Here is a 16,272-nt window from a genome sequence, read left to right as displayed (position 1 = left end):
AACACTTATTTCCATATCCCAGTCCTGCTGGCCCACAAGCACTAACTACGGTTTATGGTAGCGTTTTCGGATTCCACTTGACTGTCCAGCAGACCTACTGCCTAAGTCGCATTCTACAGATGTAGTGTGCGGCCCCCTCCCTGAGGTTCTAAAAGCCTGGGCATTCCACCTCTGGCCCAAAGTGTTTTTAAAAATGGGGAAGGGGGCCACGCTGTTCCCACCCCCCCTGTCCTAGTCTGAAAAGGCCGCAGGGAGCCCATCCTGTGGGCCAATTACTTTAAGGAAGGGGCGTCTCGTGTTTCCCCTTCCTCAGCCAGTAACGGCCCAGGGGCGATTTAGTAGCTACATTTCAGAGAGCTTACCCCCTGTACATAGTGGTTTGCCAGCTAGCAACAGCACGGGCAGTGAAACCTGCGTTTGCGCTCATTTGGCGAAAGCATTTTCCAATCTCCCACCAAGCTGAAGCAAACACTAGCTGAAGCAAACACTATGTCAGCTCCTAGCTGAAGGGAGCTTCAAAAATGCTCCCACCCGCAGGGAGCCGACTTTTGATTGTTTCTCTGCCTGCAGTGAAGCCAGCAGGGAAACAGATCAAAAGATTGCTCCCGCCCGCAGGGAGCAGCATTATTAGGTGCTCCTGTTGTATGCGGGGAACCGGCTGGGGCCTTGGTGCTCCCACCGCAACCCTCAATGACACTATGGTGGGTGCCCTGGGTGGGCACCAGGTCACCTACTTTTAACTTACCATGGCCCGGGGGATGGGGCCCCGGTGCTGAAATCGGCCTGGGGAGGGGGGCCAGTGCCCTCCTCCCCCTAAACTTTATACCGGGGGATAGATTCTCTGGGGTCTAAATCAGCCCTGAAAGGGGGCTGTGGGCCCAACTACCCCTCAAATATGCTGAGCCCCAGGGGATAGGGTCCCCGGGCCGAAACCGGCTCGGGAGTGGGGGCATGCGCACCCCCTCTCCTTTATTTAAAAGAGTGGACCTGGGTGATGGGGTCCCCAGGGCTTAACCAGGCTTGGAGAGGGGGGCACAAGGCCCCACTCCCCTTTATTTAAATTAGTTGCCCTGGGGCATGGAGTTCCTGGGGCTGATAATGGCCGAGGAGGATGGCCGTGGAGGATGGGGTCCCCAGAGCTTAAAGAGGCTTGGGGAGGAGGCTGGGGGCTCCCCCTTTTATTTTTAGAATTGGCCCGTGATGGGGTTCCCAGGGCCTAACAAGACACGGGGAGGGAGGGCCATGTGCCCCCCGTTAATCAAATAACAAACAGCCCTGTGGGGTGGGGTTCCCAGTGCCAGGCCCTTTGGCCAACCCCCCATTGCACACGGAGGAGGGGGTTGCATTTACCCATGATAATTAAGTATTATTTAAGTTACAAAAGTACATTGAAATCCACTGAAAAAACAAAGGTTAAAGAAACGTTATAGTTAGGTGTGATAAAAATAACTTTATTCACTAAGAAACCTAAGGTTAAAATAACGGTATAGTTTGGTGAATTTGTCAATGACAACATTGATGTGTTGAACTAAAAAAAAACACAAATTCACCAGTTATATTTAGCAACACTAACTATAACTTGAGCCCCACCTTGCACTGCTTATATCCTCACGGCATCACTCATGACATGTTCTATGACATCAGTTATCATTGATCTAGCTATAACGTTATTTTAACTTTGTTTTTTTCCAGTGAATACACACACACACACACACACACGTGTGTGTGTGTGTGTACAAATATATGTATATATATATATATATGTTCGAGGCATATGAGCTGCAGATTATACACTGTGCATAGATCGCCATCTGGTGTTGGGCCCGGATGTTTGCAGTTTGTTTTTCCTCTTGGAAAGTCTTTGGGAGTCACGAGGTTGGTGACTCCTCCTCTGGTTGGCATTGCGCATGGGCTTCGGCTCCATCCTCAGATTGTTTTTTTCCGCCATCGGGCTCGGATGTAATACTTCGCGCTCCGGTTCCGAACTTACCAGTTCACCGATCGACGCACAAATCCTCGCTCATCGAGCTTCTTCAAAGATATAAATCATCTTACTCATCTTCTCTTCGGCACTTCTTCGATTCCGGTGGTCGACGGCGGCCTTCAGGCCTATTCCGGCTCCGGTCTCGGCTGATGGAAAGAACTCCCTTCAAGAAGTGCCCTCGATGTGGGTCCAAGTTTCCCCACACCGATCTCCATGAGGTGTGCAACCTCTGCCTCTCCCCAGAACACGAGGCCCGAGACTGTCCCGCCTGCAAGTCTTTTCGCTCAAACAAGACCATTCGAGATCGATGGGCTAGACGCAACATGGCGCACTCCTCGACCTCCGCTCCAGTCGACATCTTCGGGGACGACGTCGAAGCTCCGGGACAGCAGGACATCGAACAGGAGGACGACGACCTCGTCAGCGCTTCCGAGGCCGACGACTCAGATGTGGAGGACATCACCCCGGCGCAGCGGGTCGTGAGTACAATTCCCCCTCCCACGCCGATACCGAAAAAGGCTTCGGCCACACCTTTGCCTCCGGGCCTAGGAAAGACCAAGGACACTGCTTCTCACACCCCACCTTCGGGCCCGGTAAAGAAGCCTATTAAGCCTTCCGGCAGCTCGGGCTCGAGCCAGCCGACCACCGGTGCCGAGAAACACCCTTCGGCACTGAAGAAAAAATCGGCCTCCACCTCCACACCGAACCAGGCACCGAAGTCTTCAGTGTCGAAACCTGCTCCTCTGGCGCCGACCAAACATCACAAGACCCTCGGCACCGACACTCCCGGGCCGAGACCTTCTTCGGCACCGACCAAAAAAACGGAGGTTCCAAGGAAGCACGGCTTCGACAAACCTAAAAAGCCGTCGGCCCCGAAACCTTCGGCGCCGACCGAACAACCAGTGTCACAGGAGCTTTTCACACCGGATCCTTTGCAAAAAACCCTCACCAAGGATCCAAAGACTGGACACTTGACATTGTGTTCAAAAAAGAGACACTTGGACAAGCCAGCTCCACCTTCACCTCCAAAGAGAAAGGACATTGCTACCTCTCCTTTCAGGGTGCCTTCCCCACCCTCTCCACCTCCACCCCCTCCACCTCATCGTTCCCCCACCTTGTCTCCTGTCCCAGACGATTTGGGGGACCCTTACTATGATCCAGCAGATGTGCCACAAGATCCCACCCCTACTGGATCTCCAGACCCATGGGATGATTATAACAATCCGGACATCCCAGATGTCCCACAGGATGACCTTTATCCATCTAGGCCATCCCCTCCTGAAGATTCCTTGGGTTTTCACCATTTGTTACAACGGGCGGCACACTACCACGAGTTACATACCGACCCAGTGGAGGAGGATTTTCTCCTAGACACCTTTGACGATACACATAGGTCCACTGCCATTCTACCTATGTTAAAGGGCGTAATTAAACATGCCCCTGAGGTTTTTAAAGACCCAGTCAGGGCCAGGGTCCTAAACCCTCGGATAGAGAAGAAATACAAAGCCGCCCCCACAGACCCTTCTTACATTAAAGGCCCTGCACCATTAGATTCCCTAGTGGTATCTACAGCTAGGAAGCGCTCAAATTCTCAGGCGTCCGGCAAGGCGCCCCCACCTGACAACGAGTCCAAGCTCCTAGATGCGTCAGGGAAGCGCACTGCGTCACAAGCGGCCAATATATGGCGTATTGCCAATACGCAAGCACTGTTGGCCCGATACGACAGGGCGCATTATGATGAGCTAGAGACCATCACGCACCATCTCCCTGAAAAGTACAAGTCTAGGGCTAATGAACTTATTCAAGAGGGAAAAACAATAACCAATACCTCGATACGATGTGCCCTAGATGCAGCAGATACAGCCTCCAGGGCCATAAACACCAGTGTCCTTCTCCGTCGCCATGCCTGGCTCAGGGATTCAGGGTTTAAACCAGAGGTACAAGCCTCTATATTAAATCACCCTTTCGACCAAGATCATCTATTTGGCCCTGAAGTAGACGAAGCCCTCGAAAAAATGAAAAAAGATACAGACACGGCGAAATCTATGGGAGCCCTACAGACACAGACTCCCAGGCGCTCCTTTCGCCGTTCTTCCTTTCGGGGCACGGGCAGAGGCTACTCCTCGGACAGTGCATCCACATCCTATAAATCCCCTCCTCAAACTACCTTCATGAAGGGTTATCAAAGAGGCGGATACAGAGGCAATAATAATAAGGGCAGAGGCAAAAAAAATACCGCCCGCTCTGCCACACCTCCTGCCCAATGACTTTCCCCCGCACCCTCCAGACCATTCCACTCCGGTCGGAGGCAGACTATAACATTTCCTTCACGTCTGGGAGACAATCACCTCAGACAGATGGGTGACACAAATTATTCAGTCAGGGTATTGCCTAGAATTAACATCTACACCCCCCAACATTCCACCCAGGCACCGCCCTATGTCGCAAGAACATACTGCGCTACTAACACAAGAGGTGATCTCCCTCCTGCAAAAAGGAGCAATAGAGCAGGTCCCCATAAATCAACAAAATGTAGGGGTCTACTCCCTGTACTTTTTAATTCCAAAGACGGACGAGACCCTACGACCTATCTTAGATCTCAGACCTCTAAACACCTACATTCATTCAGACCATTTTCACATGGTAACCCTCCAACAGGTTCTTCCACTTCTCTCCCAGAACGATTTTCTCACCACTCTGGACTTGAAAGACGCGTACTTTCACATCCCAGTACACCAGTCTCACAGAAAGTACCTCAGGTTAGTGGTAGACGGACAACACTACCAGTTCATGGTGCTCCCGTTCGGGGTAACAACAGCACCAAGGGTTTTCACAAAGTGCCTGGCAGTAGTGGCTGCACACCTCAGAAGACAGCACATTCACGTCTTCCCCTATCTGGACGATTGGCTGATAAAAGCCACGTCCTACCAACAATGTGTGCAACATACCGCCGCTACGGTTCAACTACTTCACCAGCTAGGTTTCACGGTGAACCATCAAAAATCCCACCTGGTACCATCACACACAAAACAATATCTCGGAGCCACCATAGACACCTCAAAAGCCATAGCCTATCCCAATCCTGCCAGGATTGCAAAAATACAGGCGCTGCGTCAAAAATTCCTATGTCAACACTCTCTCCCAGCAAGAGTGTTTATGCAGCTCATAGGGATGATGGCCTCTTGCATCTTTATAGTGCCCCATGCAAGACTCCAAATGCGTCCACTCCAGGAGTGCATGGCGCGCCAGTGGAACCAGGCCCAGGGACAACTGACAGATCTGGTGTTGGTAGACGGTCGCACCCATCGCTCTCTGCAGTGGTGGAACACCACAAACCTTTCCAGAGGTCGACCGTTCCTGGACCCGGTCCCACAAATAATCCTAACGGCAGATGCATCGCTCTCCGGCTGGGGAGCTCATCTGTTAAATCTCACAGCACAGGGCACATGGACGCCGCAACAGAAGCTACTCCACATCAACCATCTGGAGTTACTGGCGATCTTCCTCGCCCTAAAATCCTTCCAGGCGCAGATTTCAGGCAAGGCAGTCCTCATTCGCACAGACAACTGTACTACATTCAAAAACAGGGGGGCACACACTCTCCACAGCTCTCTCAGTTAGCACAGAGCATACGGAGATGGGCAATTCCACAAAAGATTTTTCTCCTAGCCCAACACGTCCCAGGAGTACAAAACACCGTGGCAGATCTGCTGAGCAGACAGACACAGCAGATCCACGAGTGGAAACTTCACCCACAGGTTCTTCCCCGTTCTTTCAGAAGTGGGGGCATCCACACATAGACCTATTCGCCACCCACAAAAACAAAAAATGCCCAAGCTTCGCCGCCAGATATCCACACCCATTGTCCAAAGGCAATGCGATATGGATGAACTGGTCAAACAAATTTGCATACGCTTTTCCACCTCTCCCACTAATTCCATTAGTGGTGCGAAAGCTACAGCAGCATTCCCTAACTCTGATCCTAGTAGCTCCAACATGGGCCTGACAACCGTGGTACACCACACTGCTGGAACTCTCAGTAGTATCACATCAAAAGCTACGCCTCTCGCCATGCCTCCTAACCCAGAACCATGGAGAGATCAGGCACCCGGACCCAGCTCAACTCAACCTTGCGATCTGGCTCCTGATGTCCTAGAATTTGGATACCTTAACCTTCCCCCTGATTGCATGAACATTATCAGGGAAGCTAGACGCCCTACTACTAGGGCGTGCTATGCAGCAAAGTGGAAAAGATTTGTTGTTTACTGCCACAACAACGCAATCGATCCTTTAAATGTATCCATACAGCACATTATATGTTATTTACTCCATTTACAAAGGTGTAACCTAGCATATACTTCCATTTGGTTACACCTCGCTGCAATTGCTGCCTATTTACAGAATAGGCAGCACCTCTCACTTTTCAAAGTGCCTGCCATCAAAGCCTTTATGGAAGGCCTCAAAAGAGTAGTTCCACCCACAGTGCCACCCTCACCTGTTTGGAACTTGAATATAGTCCTCACACGGTTAATGGGACCCCCTTTCGAACCATTACATAAGTGCGAGCTGCAATTTCTCACATGGAAAACAGCTTTTCTAGTGGCCATCGCTTCCCTCAGAAGAGTTAGTGAAATACAGGCACTCACTATACAGGAACCTTTTCTTCAGATGCATCACAACAAGGTTGTAATCCGCACCAATCCCAAATTTCTACCTAAAGTCATTTCTCCATTCCATCTAAACCAGTCGGTAGAATTACCAGTCTTTTTCTCGCAACCCCAAACAGTTGCGGAGAGAGCCTTACACACACTGGATGTTAAAAGGGCTTTACTTTACTACATCCAGAGGACACAACCTTTCAGAAAAACCAAACCGCTATTTGTTTCCTTCTCCCCACCACACAAAGGCAACCCTATTTCCAAATCAAGGATAGCTAGGTGGATTGTATAATGCATACAGATTTGCTACCACAAAGCAAAACGAACGCTATTGGTTCCCCCTAAAGCCCACTCTACAAGGAAGATAGGGGCTTCTATGGCTTTCCTAGGGAACATACGACTAGATGACATCTGCAAGGCAGCGACATGGTCAACACCGCACACCTTCACAAAACATTACTGTGTAGATGTGCAAACCAAGCAACAAGCTAGTGTGGGCCAAGCTGTACTAAAAACACTGTTTCAAACGACTGCAACGGATGCCGGTGGTCGCCGCTAGGGTTGGGTACTGCTATATAATCTATGCACAGTGTATAATCTGCAGATCATATGCCTCGAACGGAATATGCTACTTACCAGTATGCATCTGTTCTTGGCATGTAGAGCTGCAGATCTATACACGCCCACCCGGCTACCTGTATCCGTTCCAGTCTTATCTTATTTAGATACAATACACATGGGTTTCTTTACTGTTACTACTACGCTCCATCTTTACCTGCTGGCGAAAAACAATCTGATGATGGAGCCGAAGCCCATGCGCAATGCTAACCAGAGGAGGAGTCACCAACCTCGTGACTCCCAAAGACTTTCCAAGAGGAAAAACAAACTGCAAACATCCGGGCCCAACACCAGATGGCGATCTATGCACAGAGTATAGATCTGCAGCTCTACATGCCAAGAACAGATGCATACTGGTAAGTAGCATATTCCATATATTACCTACTGGCGGTCGCCAGTAGGTAGATATAGTTGGGACCTATTTTCCATAGGAAATCCGCAACATTCTATTTGGAATAACGTTGGCGCCGATTGACGAATCTTCGCGAAATTTTCCAAACTTTTGGCCAGCTCCGGTCCGCTCCTATCCTGAAAATTTCACGATGATTCGTCAAGCGGGGGCCGAGAAAAAAGGGGGGTGCCAAAACACGTTTTCCCCATGCATTTTCCGATAGGACCTGTTGACGCAGCTACAGCCCGAACTGCTGAACGGAATTACACCAAATTTGGCAAAGAGGTAGTCCTCAGTTCAGACTCGTGCCTTTTGCTTAAATGGTGTAAATCCGTTCAGTAGTTCCTGAGAAAATTAGGGTAAAAAAGTTAGTGATATCTATGGCCTCGGAGGATCCGCGCACCCAGCGCGCACCCTGCCGTCCACGAGCTGTATTCTAATTGGCTGTCAACACTCCAGATCAGGAAGTGTTGGCAGCCATCTTGTGCCTCGGTAGAACCGAGGCACAAAAAACCTGAAAAACAAAGGCGAAAAACGCGACAAGGGGGCAAGGTAGAAACACCATGCCCCCTAGGCCTGCTCAGGGGTTCCCACAAGCACCCCCAGGGCCAAAAAAAGAATGAATAAAAAAAAAAATCGCGGAGATTCGCGCACCTAGCGTGAATTTCGGACGAAAATTTTAAAAAAATTCAGCGCAGACGCCTGCGCTGAATATTCTAATTTGCCCCCGGGGGCCAAATCCCGGGGGCATAATTTAAAAAAAAAAGTAAGGGGGGTTCCCAATCCCCCCACACTGCCCCGGGGACCACCACCCCCCGGGGCTTGTTTTTAAAATAAAGAAAAACCCTGTGTGGGGGGCCTCGAGCCCCCCCCCCCAACACGCCCCGGGGACCACCACCTCCCCGGGGCACTAAATATTTAAAATAGGGGGTCTGTTACGGACCCCCAAGCCCCAGGGACCACCACCCCCGGGGCTTTAAATTAACTGGGAGGGGGGCCGCGTGCCCCCTCCCCCCCCCTCCTGGAGCCAATGATGGCCCTGGGGACCGCCACCCCCCAGGGCCGGCTCCTGCAGTGTCCCGGGGTGCCCACCCCCGGGACACTGCTGTCTGCAATGGCAGGGCAGGAGCCTGGCGGTTCCCACCCTGCCATTGCAAACTGCTTTGCTTCATTGAAGCCAGAGCAGGGAAACCTGCTCTCGCTTCAATGAAGCAAAGCAGATTGCTTTTCCACATGGGAAGCTGCATGTTAGCTGCTCCCCATGTGGAAAAGCAATGCCGGCTCCTGCAGGAGGGGGGAGCCGGCGGGCCGTGGGGGGATTGGGACCCCCCCAACATTTTAAAAAACGGCCCCGGGGGATGGGGTCCCCGGGGCCAAAATGGGCCACAGGAGGGGGGCAAGGCAGCCCCCCTCCAAAAAACAAAAATGAAAAAAAAGAAAAAGGCCATGCCCCGGGGGATGGGGTACCCGGGCAAATTAGGGCCTCGGGAGGGGGGCCAAGCGGCCCCCTTCCCGATTTTTTTATTTTTATATAAAAAAAAAAGAAATTGGGGGCAGGCCCTGCGGAATGGGGTCCTCAGGGCCGAAAAAGAAGGGGGGCTACACAGCCCCCCTTCAAAAAAAAGAAAAGATTGGGCCGGATGCCACGCCCCCTCCTTGAACCACTCTGCAAACACGCCCCCGGCACGTTTGCAGAGGGGGATCTAATTCCCTTTGAATACTGGGGGTCCCTGGGGGCCAACTAGCCCACCAGGAACCTCCAGTATGCACCAGGGGGCTGCGTTGCAGAGAGGTGTAATGAGGCCTCGCCCCTTTTTACACCTCTCTGCAAGGCAGCTCCGTGGCGCTTACTGGAGGTACCTGGTGGGCTAGTTGGCCGCCAGGGGACCTCAGGATTCAAGGGGACTTAATCCCCCAACATAAAACACCCCACGGGGCGCGTTTGCACAGTGGTGAAGGTAGAGGGCGGGGCCTGAGGTGATATGTGTGCAAACACGCCCTGTGGCGCGTTTTAAGTTGGGGAATTAATTCCTCTTCAATCCTGAGGGTCCCTGGGGACCAACTAGCTCACCAGGTACCTACAGTAAGCGACACGGAGCTACGTTGCAGAGTGTTGTAAAAAGGGGCATGGCCTCTGAACACCTCTCTGCAATGCAGCTCCCTGGCGCATACTGGAGGTACCTGGTGGGCTAGTTGGCCCCCAGGGGACCTCAGGATTGAAGAGGAATTAATTCCCCAACTTAAAACGCGCCACAGAGAGTGTTTGCACACGTCACCTCAGGCCCCGCCCCGTTCCTATACCATTGTACAAATATTCCTCTAAAATCAGCCGAACTACGAATTCCGATTTACTCACCTGTTATCAGGCGAGAACCCAGGGCTGTATCCTTTAGCCCGGCACTGACCCTGAAAAGTAATTCTAAGCATACTTACCAGTAACTTGTATTTCCTTCCATAGGAATCCATTGTGTCTATTTTCACAAACTAAAAATGTTCCTAAAAAAATCGTCTGTATGACTTAAACACATTCTTTCAACTGTTTACAGGAGGTTGGCCAGTGCTGGATCCAGGATCCACCACTGAGTAAGAAAAAGTAACGATAACACTACTTACCTGCTATGTGAATTTTCTGCCATAGGATAACATTGGTGATTCTATGTGAAAATGTTTCTAAGTGTCAACTTTTAAAATACAATAATATTTCTTAAAAATAACTACTGTAACCAAAACGCTTTTACTCAACTGTTTACAGGAGATGTCAAAGGACTGAATCTAGGATCCAGTCCTGTGGTTAGAAAAGTAATCCATAAAGTAACTAATTGCATTTAACTAGAAATTCACATTGAGCTCAATGTTGCTTTGTGTTTGAAATTGTGTTGCCCATTGCAACAACTGTAACTACTGTACTTAAAAGTCTGTTGCCTATTTGCCAAGTATTTAAACTAAAGTAATTCATTCTGAGAAAGTATATTTTGTATTGTAATGTATAATGTAATTAAAAAAAATATATCTAAAAATAAATAGTTAAAAAAATGTAGTAAATCAGTATAAAAAAATCAGCATAACAATTAATACATTAAAAATTGTCATTTAAAAAACCTTGGAAATTCAGTGAAAAAACCATAGGTTTCAGGCCTGATATAGTTAGGAATTAGCATTTAAAAAACCTTAGAAATGCACTGAAAAAACAATAGGTTTTAGGGGTGTTATAGTTAGACATTTCACTCGAACAAAACCATTGAAATTCCTCCGATATAGTTAGTTGTACTAACTACATCTCGCGCCCCCGCAATCCACTGCTGATGATGTCACATATTACATCATTCATGACATGGTCAGTGACATCACTGATGACATCTCAAATGACATCACTTATGGCATCATCCACGTGACCATCAGATACACCTCATCATACACTAGTATAACCTTTCATCACTCACTGTAAAATACAGAGTGCCAGATTTAAAACCATTGACACACCAATACAAGTTTCTAAACACCCACTCAGTGATACCTAGATCTATACAAACATCTAATCACTTACCTATAGATTCACTCATACATGCTGTCAATGATCAATAGAACACTATCACTTCTACACCTATATCGACATTACACACCAGCACACATCCTAATCACTTATGAAGTCATCCTACTCACTTATGCAAACAATGGATCATACTTACTTTTACTTAGCTATACACTTATATAAACACCACTTCATCTATTCATATAGATAATAAATCATACTTAGTGTGTTATAAAAACACTATTACATGTATACAGTTATCCATACTGTCACTCATACAATCACTGAGTCATATATATACTTATTTATATACAACAACTGACACATACACTGGCTTTTATTTTCCTAGTTTGTTGGACATGTACCATTGAGACATATATTGGCTCATCACCACACCCATAAAGATATTCACTCACCCAAACAACTGTTATAACATGTAGTTTTAACTTCATATACCTACTGAATCAACTATTCACACATCTTTGGGCAGTCACGCACCCCCCACCAAACCACACACACATTCACTCTCCCATACAAATACTCAGTTAACTAATCAATAAATAATATAGACTTTCACGTAGCTAGTAACCAACTGGTGCAGCAGTTTACACAACAACTTACACAGTGATACAGATATTCACACAGTTTAGTCACTATCCCATATATTTAGTGAGACACTATAAATTAGTCAAGTAAACTGTCAATCACACTGCTACTAAATCCTCCATCCAGATATTTATATTTATATATCCACTCATTCTTCAATGCGAATTGCTATATATATATATATATATATATATATATATATATATATATATATAATACATATTTAAATAACGAACCAAACCACATTCACTGGATGATTTCATCAGTTATGTCATCAGTGATGTCATTTGAGATGTCATCAGGGATGTCACTGACCATGTCATGAATGATGTAATATGTGACATCATCAGCAGTGGATTGCGGGCGCGCGAGATGTAGTTAGTACAACTAACTATATCGGAGGAATTTCAATGCTTTTGTTAGAGTGAAATGTCCAGCTAACTATAACACCCCTAAAACCTATTGTTTTTTCAGTGAATTTCTAAGGTTTTTTAAATGCTAATTCCTAATTATATCAGGCCTGAAACCTATGGTTTTTTCTGTGAATATATATATACCTGATGGGTTTCTTGCCAGAGCTGCTTACGTCCAATTTGCAGGTAGTGGATAACCTAACCCTCGACGGGAAACCAAGACCTAAGAAGTTTAAAAACTGGTTTGACCAGGCATGTTGTAGTGCGCATTCCGCTCTCTTATTGGCATTAAAAGACAGTGGGAAAGATGCTAGTATGATTGTGGAGGCAAGAAGATCATATAAAAAAGCAATAAAGGCAAGGAAAATTCAACTAAAAAATATGGCGTGGGAGGAACTGTCAGACGCTAGTGTTTTAAAAAGTAGTACCCAATTCTGGAAAGTAATTAACAGTCCACTTTTTAATGAATTGGAGAACACAAACAATGACTGCCTTATCCCTCCAGATAAATGGGTGGCTCATTTTAGTGGTCTCTATTCTGAAATTCCAGACCATAATCCAGTAAACTATGGGGATATTAATCTGGCCTCGAAATTTGATTTTAATGAGGTCGAAGTCCAGGATGCCATTGAGTTTATGGCAAATGGTAAAGCACCAGGTCCAGATGGTGTTCCCGCCGATTTCTATAAGGCAGATTCAAGGTATTGGGCGAAGCTTTTAACTTCTGTATTTAATGCCGTATCGAAGGCGGGTGCTCCCAGTTCTTGGGGTAAAGCTGTGATAGTGCCATTATTTAAAAAAGGCTCAAGAGAGGATCCGGCATGTTATCGGCCTATTTCTCTTTTGGATTCCGCTATGAAGATAATGGGCAAAGTTGTTCTCGCTAGACTAACAACTTGGCTGGAGGACAACTCCATTATCTCGGACCTACAATATGGGTTTAGAAAAGGAAGGGGCACTGTAGGTCAATGCCTCAATCTACATCTTATAATTGGGAAGTATACGGTTGCTAAGCAGGGGGTCTTACATTTAGCGTTTATGGACTTGTCCACTGCTTTTGACCTTGTAAATCGTCAAAAATTATGTGCTTCCCTGGTTGCGCTGGGGCTTGACCCTGTGCTGATTGCCTTTTTGGCACTTATGCACGAGGATACTACTGCTGCCGTCCGCTACAGTGAGGACGGGAATCTGTCAGAAGCTTGGCAGGTGAAGCGAGGGGTAAGACAAGGGTGCATTCTTGCTCCCCTGCTTTTCTCGCTCTATATTAATAACCTGGGGGATGTTTTAACTTCATCTAGTAAAGCTATACCAAGAGCAGGTATAAAATTGATCCCCGCACTATTGTATGCGGACGACACGGTTTTGTTGGCAAGAACTGCGAGAGGCCTACAAGCCCTTTTAAATGGTTTTAATGATTTTATGGTTTCTTTAGATTTATTATTAAATTTTAAAAAGTCACACTCCATGACAATTGGCTGTGGGGGGGCCAAAAAGGCTAAATTCTTCTGTAATGGGCAGGAGCTCACTAAAGTGCAGACCTTTCCATATTTGGGGATCATCTTTGATGACAGGAGATCCTGGGTCTGCAACGTGCCCAGAAAAAGAATATTCTCGCTAGGGCCACAGGTGCACTGTTGGGCTTTGCAAAACGGCTGGGTTGTAAACCCCTACCCGCGATTATGAAGATATGTAATGCCAAGTGTGTGCCTATGGCCCTATATGGCAGTGAGGTATGGGGTTATAAGGCTTCTGCAGAGATTCAAACAGTAGAAAATGCCTTTTTCCGGAAATTGTTGTCACTCCCTGCATCTGCTCCAATTTTTAATATCCATGAAGACTTGGGGGCAGGTTATTTAATTGACCAGATTTCTGTGGCCCCATTATTAGGCTGGTTAAGAGTTTGGGCTCAGCACCCCCCAAGCCTAAATCAGCTTATTATTCAAGACTGTTTGGCTCTTGACAAAGCCATGTGTATCCCTTGGCTGCGATATATTAAATCTAATTTGGAGACACTTGGCTACCTTGACTTATTTGATAAACCAAGTGCGATGAGCAAACTAGAAATAAAAGCTTTTAAGTTCCAGTTCGTGTGTAGGGCAAGGTTGCTGAGGGAAGGCGGGGAAGTGGGCAAGCCGTCTGTCAGGAGTTTTGTCATGTTAAGTATTGGCAGTGAGATTCAGCCATACTTGACCTATATAAACAAACCATTCCATCTGTTTTTGTTGACAAGGTTCAAACATGGCATGCTTCCTTGGCTTTTAGCTCACCCGAAGGGTTTCTTTAAAGAGGGCACTTTGGGGCCCTGTCCCTGTGATAACTCCTCAGAACAAAATACGCTGCATATGGTTTTCTTTTGTAAATTTTATATTTTGCAGCGTAAGACATTTATTTGCCCTATTTTTAAAAATTGCCATTTTGAGCAAGTGAGGCCCGCATTGGTCTATCTGCAAATGCTAGGTTCTCCATTGGTATGTTTCGGAGTAGCCAGTTATATTACTGGGGCTATTAGATGTAGAAATCGAATGTAGTTTTGTGGGTCCTTCCCCCATTTTTAAGTTTGTTTGATAGTTGGAGATGTGATCTTATTTATTAATTTCGTTTTTTTTTTGAAAATGTAATAATTTTATATTTTCAGGGCTGACATACTTTTTACTGTGATTGTTCGCCAATTATTTGTTTGATTTAGTATTTATGAAATATTGTTAACTGTGTTTATTTGATTTTGTTTGAACAGATTTTGTAGATTATTTTAATTGTAACTATTTGCTAACTGAAATTTTGCTGTATGCTTTGATGGTTTTAACTTTTAACCGAATAAAGCTATTGTTGACTGACTGGCTTTTGTTAGAGTGAAATGTCCAGCTAACTATAACACCCCTAAAACCTATTGTTTTTCAGTGAATTTCTAAGGTTTTTTAAATGCTAATTCCTAATTATATCAGGGCTGAAACCTATGTTTTTTTCTGTGAATATATATATACCTGTTGAGTTTCTTGCCAGAGCTGCTTACGTCCAATTTGCGGGCTGGTGCTGAGCAGTAGGTGCAAGTCCCTGTTTGTAATCCAAATTAATGATCCAAAGTGCATCTAAGACATAAATTGCTCGCACTCTAGGGATTGTATTTTCACAAGTTTTATTGGCAACCCGTTTCAACCAGAACAGTCTTCCTCGCAGCCAGTGTAATTTACGTGCACCATCATAGGAATTACATAATTACATATACTAGTCCAATATAAACATTGTAAAAATGCAGCTTATTAACCCCTTTGCTGCTAGGCCTTTTCCCCCCCATGCGCTAAGCCTTTTTTTGGCTATTTGGGGTAGTTCGCGTTTAGGCCCCGGTAACTTTTTGACCGCATAATGTATCCAGGCCAAATTTGCGTCCTTTTCTTCCAACATCATGGGGATTCGAAAGGTACCCAGGGCTTGTGGATTCCCCTGGAGGGGACCCAGAAATTAGCCAAAATACAGCTAAATTGTGTTTCATTTGTGGAAAATGGGAAAAAAGTGCTGCAAATGAAAGCGTCTGTTTTTTTCCCTGCAAATAGTATCAACAAAGGGTTTGTGGGTCTAAAATCACCATTTTCCCAGCTTTTAGGGACTGACAGACTTTTGTCAGAAAACCAACATTTTTTAGCCAGTTTTGGCATTTTACTGGGATATAGCCTATTTTTGCTATTTTTTGTGCTTTCAGCCTTCTTCCAATTAATTGTAGAAATGGGTATGAAAGCAATAATGGATCCTGGAAATCTATACATTTTAGAAAAGTAGACAAAAATTCTGAATTCAGCAAGGGGTCATTTGTGTAGATCCATCAAGGTTTCTTTATAGAAACTGACAGTTAAATACAGGAAAAATTGAAAATTAGTTGAAAAAAACAGCCATTTGTGCCAACGTTTTCATCTGTAACTTTTTCTAATTGTGACAGCTGTTTGAAAGCAATATACCGTTACATCCACTGGACCTTTCTCTTTTTGGGGATATATAGGACTTGTAGGTTCATCAAGAAGACGACGAACCCAGAGCCAATAACTGAGCAGTGTCGTGCAATGGTTTTTCATTATGTCCCGGGT

This window comes from Triturus cristatus, chromosome 12 (assembly GCF_964204655.1).
Source record: "Triturus cristatus chromosome 12, aTriCri1.1, whole genome shotgun sequence".
Classification (NCBI taxonomy): Eukaryota; Metazoa; Chordata; class Amphibia; order Caudata; family Salamandridae; genus Triturus; species Triturus cristatus.
The sequence above is the reverse complement of the archived record's forward strand: the minus strand, read 5'-3'. Positions refer to the sequence as shown.